Raw genomic sequence first — 11,210 nt, 5'->3', positions numbered from 1 at the left:
AACACCTAGAGGCAAATAAAGTCATTGCTAAAAGCTAACAGGGTTTGTCAAAAACAGATCATGCCAGAAAAATCTTATTGCATTCTTTGACCAAGTGACAAAATTAGTGGAACAGAGGAATGTTATGGATATAATTTACTTGGACTTCAGTAAGGCATTTGATGAAGTAGATTACAACCTACTACTTGATAAAAAATGTGGGTTAAACAGCATCACCACCAGATGGATTCGTAGCTGGCTGACCAGCTGTATTATGGACAATTACTTAGATATGAGCCAGCAGTGTGCTACAGCTGATAAAAAAGCCCACACAGTGTTAGGCTGCATTAACAGAGGGATAGAATCAAAATCATATGAAGTATTAATACCACTTTACAATGCCTTGATAAGGCCACATTTGGAATATACTGCATCCAGTTTTGGTCACCACAATGTAAAAAAGTTGTTGAGACTCTAGAAAGAGTACAGAGAAGAGCAACAAAGATGATTAGATGATTGGAGGTTAAAATATATAAGGAACGGTTGCTGGAATTGGGTATGTCTAGTTTAATGAAGAGAAGGACGAGGGGGGACATGATGGCAGTGTTCCAATATCTCAGGGGCTGCCACAAAGAAGAGGGAGTCAAGCTATTCTCCAAAGTGCCTGAAGGCAGGACCAGAAGCAATGGATGGAAACTAATCAAGGAGAGAAGCAATCTAGAACTAAGGAGAAACTTCCTGACAGTTCAACAATTAACCAGTGGAACAACCTGCCTCCATAAGCAGCAAATGCTCCAACACTGGAAGTTTTTAAGAAGAGACTGGACAACCATTTGTCTGAAATGGTATAGGGTTTCCTGCCTGAGCAGGGGGTTGGACTAGATGACCTCCAATGTCCCTTCCAACTTTATTATTATTATTATTATTATTATTATTATTATTATTATTATTATTATTATTGTTGTTGTTGTTGTTGTTGTTGTTGTTGTTGTTATTGTTATTGTTATTGTTATTATTATTATTATTTCTAACTGACAATAGGGTAATAAGCAGATGTTTTAAAAAGTTATACTTTGGATAAAAGTTTTGTGATTCAGCGTCAGCCTGTGGTTCTGGTAGCTGAGTCGGATGATTCTGAAGTGGAAGAGGAGGAGGGGTTTGGAGAGCCTTTGGTGTCAGAGGAAGGTTCTGATGCACTGCAGGACTCTCAGCCTGCCCCCTCCCATCTTATTCTTCATCAGACTCAGCCGTGCGAGCACAAGGAATTGGAAGAAGTCAATCCACAGCTGGCTTTGTTCATGGACGCTAGGAGCAGGAGGCAATCTAGCAGAGCAGAACAGAGGAAGGCAATGAGGCAACTCGGGAGAAGGCAATGAGAAGCCACGCCTTGGGACTGCTGATAAAAGGGAAGGTGTGGGCAAATCCCTGTATCAGTCACTAAATCCATCCTTATTCACCTACTTACCATGAGTTTTTGCCTGAAGAAACTGCCCTCCCTTTTTCTAGTATGAGGAGGAATACCAGAGAATTATTGTTACCAGTTTTCGAAGCTACCTTTTTTGGATGATTTTTATTTAGAATGGAGTATCTTTAAAAAAATTCTGTTCAATATAAATATATTGTTAAAAAATCCCAATCTGCCCCCAAATTAGGCTTTGGACATAATATAAAAAAGGTAAAGGTTCCCCCGCACATACGTGCTAGTCGTTTCTGACTCTAGGGGCCGGTGCTCATCCCCGTTTCAAAGCCGAAGAGCCAGCGCTTGTCCGAGGACGTCTCCGTGTTATTATTTTATACTGTATCTAGGATTCTGAAATGACTGCCAAAGTTCTGTTCAGAACTTTACTAGAATATGGCAGTCAAAGAATGTGTAACATTTGACAAGGTTTTATACTCAAATCCATGCTCAGTATTAGAAATTGCACAAAAATGTTTTTTTTAAAATTTTGTTCATTTAAAGTATTTGATTACATTAATTAATCAATTCCACTAAAAATGTTGCTTGAAGATCTATCATCATCATCCTATCTATCTATCTATCTATCTATCTATCTATCTATCTATCTATCTATCTATCTATCTATCGAATTAAATAAGTTCCTGTGCAGTATGTAAGAGTGCAAATAGACATCTGCCTACAACTTCTTAAAACCACTATGTCTTTTCTTGGGATTATCAGCAAGCCTTAAAATTCCAGATTCTTATTCATCTCTTTTTGCTTATTAGATGGGTTTTTTGCACTACCTTTGCAGCTACCTTAGGCTTTCTGGGCTTCTTTAACTAAAGAACTGCTGTCTTCTTAAAAGAAAAATCAACACTCTCCATACCATTAAGCAATCTAAAGAAATGAAACTGGACAGTGCATTAACAGCAGGGTATGTTGAAGTCTGAATTATATTTTTAACCTATCCAAGTCTTTGTCATTTAAAAAACCAAATTATATTTGTGCTTTACAAAAATCTAAGAATGTGGCCTGGATTTTATAATTTAAATTAAAAGTTATGGATGTCAAAGAAAGTTCTTTCTAATGAAGAAGCATTCTAATTTTATACTACGGACTTATTCTATCAACACTATTACTTCATTTCTCACCAGGCAAGAAATATATTCTCAACTCAATTAGAATAAGTAATAAATTTCTTTTATCTCTTTTTGTAATTGGAAAGGGGACCAAAGCAAGACCTAGATATAATATCAAAAGCATTTGCATTGCAGAAAAGACAGGAATTTTGCCTAATCAGGACTTCTACTCCTGCTAAGCAAATGGTTTTAAGACTCATTGAGGATTAGTATATAACAGATTTAACTTCAGGTTTGGTCACAGAGGTATAACAAAATCAGACAGATAGCATCTTTGAGGAGGCTATCTGTTAGATAGGGCATTAAAATCAGTTATGTAGTAGTTCTCTGTAAGCAATTTTTTATAACCTCTGCCTTCAAAATACTTCACATTGAGCTCATACAATTTACTAAACTGTATTTTGTAAACCAGTGTTACTCAACCTCAGCCATTTTAAGATTTACAGCTGACTAAACAATTCTGAAAGTAGAAGCCTGTAAGTTGCTGAGATTGAGGAACATTGTTGTAAACAGTGGTTGATCAAATAAATTACTATTGATTGGTTAAGTCCTAATCCACTCTCTGCAGACCATTGTACCTAAGTCTCCAGTGTAACACCTGGGACCATCAACATGCATGACACAAAGATGTCAGCTAGTGGGGTGGGTAGCCCAAAAAAGACAAGATTGTGACCATGACTATATGACTGATGCCCAATTCTATTTATTTATTAGATTTATATGGCAATTCTGGACAACTAAAGAAAGATTTAAAACAAGAAATTAAAATAATATATATAACATATATTTTGAAAAATATAGACTTTGGAATGAAAAACAATAGAACAATAGAATAACAGAAACAGTAGTAATACCACTGAAGCAGCTAGGTCCAACCATCACATATTTCATTCAAGACTCTTACTTTCTATATGGATTGCTCCCTTGGTCTGGCCCCATGCTCACGGAAAAAACAAGTATTTTAGGACCTGAATATTGGGAGAATTTTATCTCATAGGACAGGTGCTGCAACATAGAAGGCACAGCTCCTAGGTCCCACTGGTGACATTGTTTTGTGGAAAGGACCAAAAGCATGCCCACTCTGCTGGGCCTCACAGAACAAGCAGAGACAAGCAGATGAGTCACACAAGTAAGCTAGCTATGAAGGGCTTTAAAACTGATAATAAGCATCTTGAATTGTACTCAGAAGCATATAGGGGACCTATAAGTTTTAAACAAGTGGGATTCAGAAATATTATTCAAGTGTAAATGGTAAAAGGGAAACAGCATAATGCTTTTCTCCCAGCAATACTATGCCCCTGTAACTGCCAGGTGAGACTATAACTCAGAGGTGTGCAAACGATTAGGATGAGTTGATACGCTCAGCCAATGTGGGCAAAGAAATGGGATATTTTACCTATGAGAGAATCTCCCTGTGAGTTAGGCTAGGGATAGAATTTATGAGCAGACTAGAAAAATGATTCAGATATGCTAAGATGGAAGAGATATCCAAAGCTAGCAACCAAGAAACTGAGACAAATGGCTTCATGTGATTTTTTTTTTGTAAAGATAGTTGTAACCTATGAGAGATTGTGGAATAAAACTTAAATATCATCCTAAGAAAACAAAGCACAACCATAGTTAAAACTACATAAAATCATAAGCAAGCTTATATGGAAAGGAAGAAGTAAAAATAATAAAAGCAGTGAACAAGGCCTTTTGTCAGGACAATTGGATAGAAATTAGTTTGTATCAGAAATTGTTAAATTTAGTGATCACTTCACACTACCTAAGGTATATACATTTATCAACCTTATAATGATACAATAAAGTCATTTCACTTGAAATTAAAGTGTTTTGAAAAAAATATTTTGCATATTTCTTGAAAACTGGCTTTCATTTTCAAAAACAGTCAATCCAATTTTGGACTTCGTATTTCATTTTGGTCAGTCTTGTTAGACCACTATTTTCTGATTACAGAAACTCAAATAAGTAGTTTTATCTTACTTTCTTGGCTTGGCTTACTTTTATCAGCACTAATTGTAGCTGGTTTAGCATTTTCCCCACAATCCATCCAAAATCTTTTCAGTTTTGAAACAGGATGACCTCAGATAAATATCAAACAACCTCCTTGTATGAATACCCTGTCCCAGAATTAGGATTTTATAGCATGAAGCAAATTATTAAAATTGAGGTGTTGATACTTTAGAAGCTGAAAATGCAATTTTTATAGTTGCGTTTGAAGTGCTGAAAGCTATACCCATTATGTCTAGGTGGTATGAGCCTCACTGTCTGCAGCAGACTTTTAAACAAAGCAGGTTTATATGTCAAGTCACTACCTTACATCTATGTGGTTCATTTGCTTGCCCTATGAAACTGGCTTAGCAATGTAAAATTTCCCATTGCACTGAACTTTACCTTTTTCTAGACTTTTTGCATAAACTATCCATTACAAGAGCCTGGCTCACATATATTTTTCTGCAAGGGATTTGAATACAGACAAAGCAGTGAAGAGGATTTTACTAATTGATGGTTTCTTTTTGGATACCAAACAAAACCCTCTTTCCTTTTAGCCTGAGTTACTAGGGAACACCTTGTCATGTTTTCATGGCGACCTTTATGGGCATTATGTTTCGAGCAAGCCTACTCTTTGAACAGATGGAAGCTTCAGGGCTCATATAATTTGTACTGTTGACTGGTGAGAAGCCCTCCCCTCTGTACCCCCCTTTCCCCCCTTCTCTTTCTCACATACACATTAGCTTGCACTTTTTCTATGGAGATTCTCAGTCATCCAGGTCATAAAGGTAAAGGTAAAGGTTCCCCGCACATGCGTGCTAGTCGTTTCCGACTCTAGGGGCCGGTGCTCATCTCTGTTTCAAAGCCAAACAGCCAGGGCTTGTCTGAAGACGTCTCCGTGGTCATGTGGCCGGCATGACTAGACGCCAAAGGCGCACGGAACGCGTCATAGTAGTCCCAAAGATGCTTTTGCAGGAGGCAATTGGACCTTCTTGTTTTTCTTTGAAGATGTTTCACTTTTCATCCAAGAAGCTTCTTCTTGTTGCATTTAATGATGTCTTGCAATTTTGAAGGCTTACATTCAGAAAGAAAATGCTTGCAAATGCTGAGGTGTTTAGTTCTACAGTAATGACATTGGAAAAAAAGAATATATCAGTAGTTACTTTAAAGCAGGGATAGACAATCTCAAGGCCTTGGAAATCATATGGACAATTTTTATATAGGCTTTAGCTTAATTCTTAAATCCCTCAACAAATAATGTGTTCAGACTTCTGGCGAAAGTGTTTCTATCTCTTCCCCAGCCTGTTGTATGAGGAAAAAAATGGGGAGAGAGGCAGAAAAGAGAGACAATAGTGGCTACAATTATGCTGCCCAACTTTTTCCCCAATATTGCTGACCAGTTATAAGCAATATGTTCCCAAATATATGAGAATCAATTATTTCTAAAGGAGAGAGATACCTACTGAGATACATTCATACATGACTTTTTAATACAATGATGACCCGTTTCACCTTTTTCAATTCATATGTAATTGAACCTCAGTTATGCTTTGAAATCAACCAACTGAAAAAGGGGATACAAATATGTACATTAGAGGAAATTTTGCAAAAAAAGGATATGCCTGCAAAATAAATTGCAAAGATATGTTAAAGGGACTTGTTTGTAAAAATGCTTAGACTGGAAAAAAAATGCATAATTTGCTTTTTGAGCAAACTTTTTACAAACTGAAATCAGCATATTTATCTTGAAGTTATGAGGAAACCGTACCTTTGTAAATCCATTCCTGTTGTTCCTCAATTGTAGCATTCACTGTAGAATTATCATTCTTAAAACTTATTGTAATGAAGGTCACTATCTATTGGGTTTTTTATAATTAAGTTTTTTGAAAGTAAAAAATAAAAAACTAACAAAAAACTAATTTTTGTTAGAGCTTATGGACCAAAGTTTGAAAAAAAATTGCATGGAAGTTTGTTCTTATGTTTGACAACAGCAGCAAGAGTTCTTAGTACCCAATATTGGAAGGAATCCAAAATATTTACAATGGAAGACTGCTTAATAAAATGGAGGGAGCTGGATGGGATGCTGAAAATGGTCTCTTATTGAGAAAAGACATTGGTCAAATTTAGTATCAATTGGAAGTCTCTTTTGGACTTTTTCCATAAAACAGAAAAAAATGAAATTATGACTTATGGATATGAATATTACCAACATAGATTTAAAACATGGAAATTGTAAAGCAAGAGTTGAACTCAAATTTTATTTATATCTGCTGTAAAGGAGGTTTTTGTGTATTATTGTTTCTTTCTATATATTTTTAGGCTTTTTTTGGACTCCTATATGCAGAATCTTGACTTTGTGCAACATTATCTAACACAACCTAAGGCTTCTCTCCAGTGCATTTATACTGCAACCAAAATCAAATAGAAGAGCTGTAATTGGAGCTAGATCATTCTGCCTTTTTAAAGGGATGCTTTTATGAGGGATTCAATGACAGATGAAGTCAGGAAAGCAAAGGCTCAGAATGAATAAAGACTTGCAACAGAAATCAAGGATAATAAAAAAAGTTTCTTTCAACATATTAATAACAGGAAAAAAGTCAAGGAAACTGTAGACCCACTAAAGAAAGAAGATGCAAGGAAATAACAGGCAGTAGGGAGAAAGCAGAGCTGCTTAACTCATTCTTTGCATCAGTCTTCACACGAAAAGAAATTATAGCTCAACATACCAAAAAAAACCTACTGCAAAATACAAACTAGAAACAAAAAGCAAAATAAGCAAGAAAATGGTAAGAGAACACCTATCCAATCTTAACGAATATAAATCTCTGGGACCCGATGGATTACATCCCAAAGTTCTGAAGGAGCTGACAGATGTTATCTCAGAACCATTGCACCATATCTTTCCAAAAATCTGTGAACAACTAGAAGCAAACAAAGTTATAACTAGTAGCCAGCATGGATTTGTTAAAAACAGATCATGCCAAACCAATCTTACTTCATTCTTTGATTAAGTGACTAAGTTAGTAGACCAGCGAAATGCTGTGGACATAGTATGTTTAGATTCCAGTAAGGCATTTATTTTTATTTATTTATTTATTTATTTATTTATTTATTTATTTATTTATTTATTTATTTATTTATTTATTTATTTAAATTCCATTTATATCCCGCCCTTCTCCGAAGACTCAGGGCGGCTTACAAGCTTAGCAGTAGCCTTCATTCTATGTATATGCCTGCTTATTAGGGCTTTCACACACACCCCCAAGCGGCATTATTACAAAGTCAGCTTAATTGCCCCCAACAATCTGGGTCCTCATTTTACCTACCTCGGGAGGATGGAAGGCTGAGTCAACCTTGAGCCTGGTGGGATGCGAACCTGCACTAATTGCAGGCAGCTGGTGTTACTTAAGGAGGCATTAGCCTACTGCTCCACCAAGGCTCTTTGACAAAGTAGATCATAACCTGCTGGAAAATGCATCAGGTTAGTCCTAACTCACCCATAGAATAGTGATGCAATGGTTAGAGCTTTGGATTAGAACAAAAAAGACTAGGATTCAATACTTTATCCACTTATTAAACTCACTAATATCATGGGGCCAGACATTGTCTTCCAGTCTAATTTACTTTACAAGGTTATTGCCAGAATAAATGAATTTCAAGATCTAACATAAACTGCTTAGAAGAAAAAGCAGAACTTAAGACTTGCAGAATTGAACTGAAATTTGTTTTTACAAAACTATTCTTAGAGCATACTATTCAATAAGGGACGCGGTGGCTCAGTGGGTTAGGACGCTGAGCTTGTCGATCAGAATGTTGGCAGTTTGGCGGGTCGAATCCCGAGTGCCACGTAGCAGAGTGAGCGCCTGTTACTTGTCCCAGCTTCTGCCAACCTAGCAGTTCGAAAGCACGTAAAAATGCAAGTAGAAAAATAGGGACCAGTGCTGTGGGAAGGTAACAGCGTTCCGTGTGCCTTTGGCGTCTAGTCATGCCGGCCACATGACCACGGAGACAATCTGGGACAAGCGCTGGCTCTTCGGCTTTGAAACGGAGATGAGCACCGGCCCCTAGAGTCGGAAACGACTAGCACGCAAGTGCGGGGGAAACTTTACCTTTACTATTCAATAGGTTCTTCCAACTACAGTAAAAGTTAGGATTCTTGATGCTTCACTGGCTGCCAGTTATGGTAGTGAATTTGGTTACTTAGACATTACACACTGTCAAGTCAGTCAAACACATTATTAGTGTTAATGGATTTTTAGTATTGATGAGTTTCATTGCCTCTGGTCATACATCTAGAGCACTCTCTGAACTCCACAACCCTGTAAAAAGAAAAGAAATGAACCATAATAAGAATAATCTTCCTTTTTCAGAATGCAATATGATGGATTTAGATGCCTTTCCTCCTCCTCTTCCTGTCCTTTGAGGCAAAAATCAGAATTCACCATGCTTGCTATAATCTCATAGACAGAAATGATACATCAGCCTTTATTGCTCATTCTTAACTTCAGATTGACACAATACTTTGCCTTTTATGTGTCCCAGGTTACTTTGTACACTGTCTGCCAGAACTGTTATCTCATCCATTCATCATATATGGTTCTTTCCTTTCTTTCAACCTCTTTTAACCTTAGAAGTCTTTTAATTAAATCGGCATTCTCCAACTGTGTGGGAAGGCAGTTGATTCTTCTGCTCTAAATGAAGTTCAAATATCAACTGAGTAACCTGAGAATAAATACCCAGAGTTTAGAATATGTTACAACTTTGGGATGGACAGTGATAGTTCTTTGTCAATGACAGAACTGAGGTCTGAGCCCTTCCTCGACCTATCTCTTATCATTAACTAGAGTAAGGCACCTTCTCTGGTAATGGATTCTGAGTGTCAAAAAACGGCCGTGTGTCAATTATTATTACTTTTTTTACACATAGAAGCCACTTATTAATTCAGGCTTCTTGTTCATTGTAAATATAATCACTGATATTGATAGAGTTTTTCCTGAGAATAATAAACTAGGTTGAGGAGTATAGGACAGGCCATATAGAACATAGAGCTTTGTCTTCAAGTAGCATAGAAGGCATAAGCAGGGGTGCTCCTACAATTGCTCTTGTCCTTGTTAGCTGCATGAATCAACTATCTGATGGTCAAGCTGTGCGGGTTTTTTTTTGCCTTAAATGCTACAATAATTTGAAGGGAGGTGCATCCACATACTATTATACCTCAATCACTAAAATATCTTGAGCTAGTCCCAGAGAGACTGGAACAATGCATCAATCTTGGTTATATTGAAATGGCTCACTGAATCTGCCCATCAAAATATATAAGTAGGAGTATATGTTGAAATTCTCCAACTTATTGGGAATTTTGTTGGAGGCCTCCCAGAAATAAACATTCTCTATCAGATGTCCTATCTTTGGGGAAAACCATGGCCTTGGGATGAGATTGACTCCTACTTTGATAATATTCAGGAAACTTCTGAAGTTGTTAAGAGATGACTTAACCAAAGAGCCTTTTAGAACAACTTGATGCACAAGAATGTTTATTCTGGTGGTGAAAGATGGCACATGAAAGTGGTGAGGAAATAATTATTGTCATGTTTTGCTTTTTATGTTCCAATTGTCTCAGCTTTGTTACCATTTGCTGATTAAACTGAAGAGATACAAATGCCAAAATAAAAAATAGAGAAAATACAGAATAGCTCAGTTATCAAGTACTATAGTGATTAGCTAAGTCCAGTCAGAGGTATGTAATGTCCTTCTACCTGTCAGTCACTGTGGATTTGTAACTTCCTGGAGAGAGCCCTTGCTCCCCTATACTTCTTGTAGGGACAATAATATTACTAATACAATAAATCTGGCAAATCTTATATTGAAACTGTGGGAATAGAGAGAAATGTTTGTAAAACATTCCAAAGATGTTAGACATTCTTTTCTTCAATGAGTACAGGGGGCCAAATATGATCATGCACTACCTCTATGAGGGATGCTAGGTTAAGAAACAAAGATAATCTTTCACTTAGGTTGTAAACTCAGCTATCCTAGTGACTCTAGGTGGTTTACAGATAAAAAACGTATAAAAGGAATGCAATTTAAAACAGAATTAAAAACAAAGTCATAAATTAAAAATCAGTGATAAAATGATAGGTTAAAGGCAGAAGGAGAGCCATTAGGCCATAAAGTACCCCAGAGTTGGATGCCACTCTTCAGTCCCTAGGTGAATTGACATTAATGCCTATGCTTGTAGCCAGATGAATGTGCCCTTCTCAGGGCTATGACATGCACACACTACTGGAATTGGGGTGGAGATGGGGGTGGTGGTTAGGGGAAACAAGTATCATGATGTCATCACACAAATGAGGAAATTTACAGAATTTGCATCGTTAGTGTAATGGTGATAATGGTGATGATATTACAGATGTAGCATCATTGTGGCTTGTATTGGAACCTAACATTGGACCATACACATGATGGCGATGCCTGGATAGGCTGTGGCTGCATTAGCTTTCAAAAGTGAAATTTTTTTGGAAGGATATAAGGAATATAGGCCTCATGGTCAGGACGGTTTTAATGTGTTTGAGCAATGTATTAGGACTAAGCTAACATACGACTGACAATCTTTGCTGGAATGGTGAGTTTTTAGCTGTTTTGGAATGGTTGGTGAG

This window comes from Vipera ursinii (assembly GCF_947247035.1).
Source record: "Vipera ursinii genome assembly, chromosome: Z".
In the NCBI taxonomy this organism is placed as follows: Eukaryota; Metazoa; Chordata; class Lepidosauria; order Squamata; family Viperidae; genus Vipera; species Vipera ursinii.
This window is presented reverse-complemented; position numbering follows the sequence as displayed.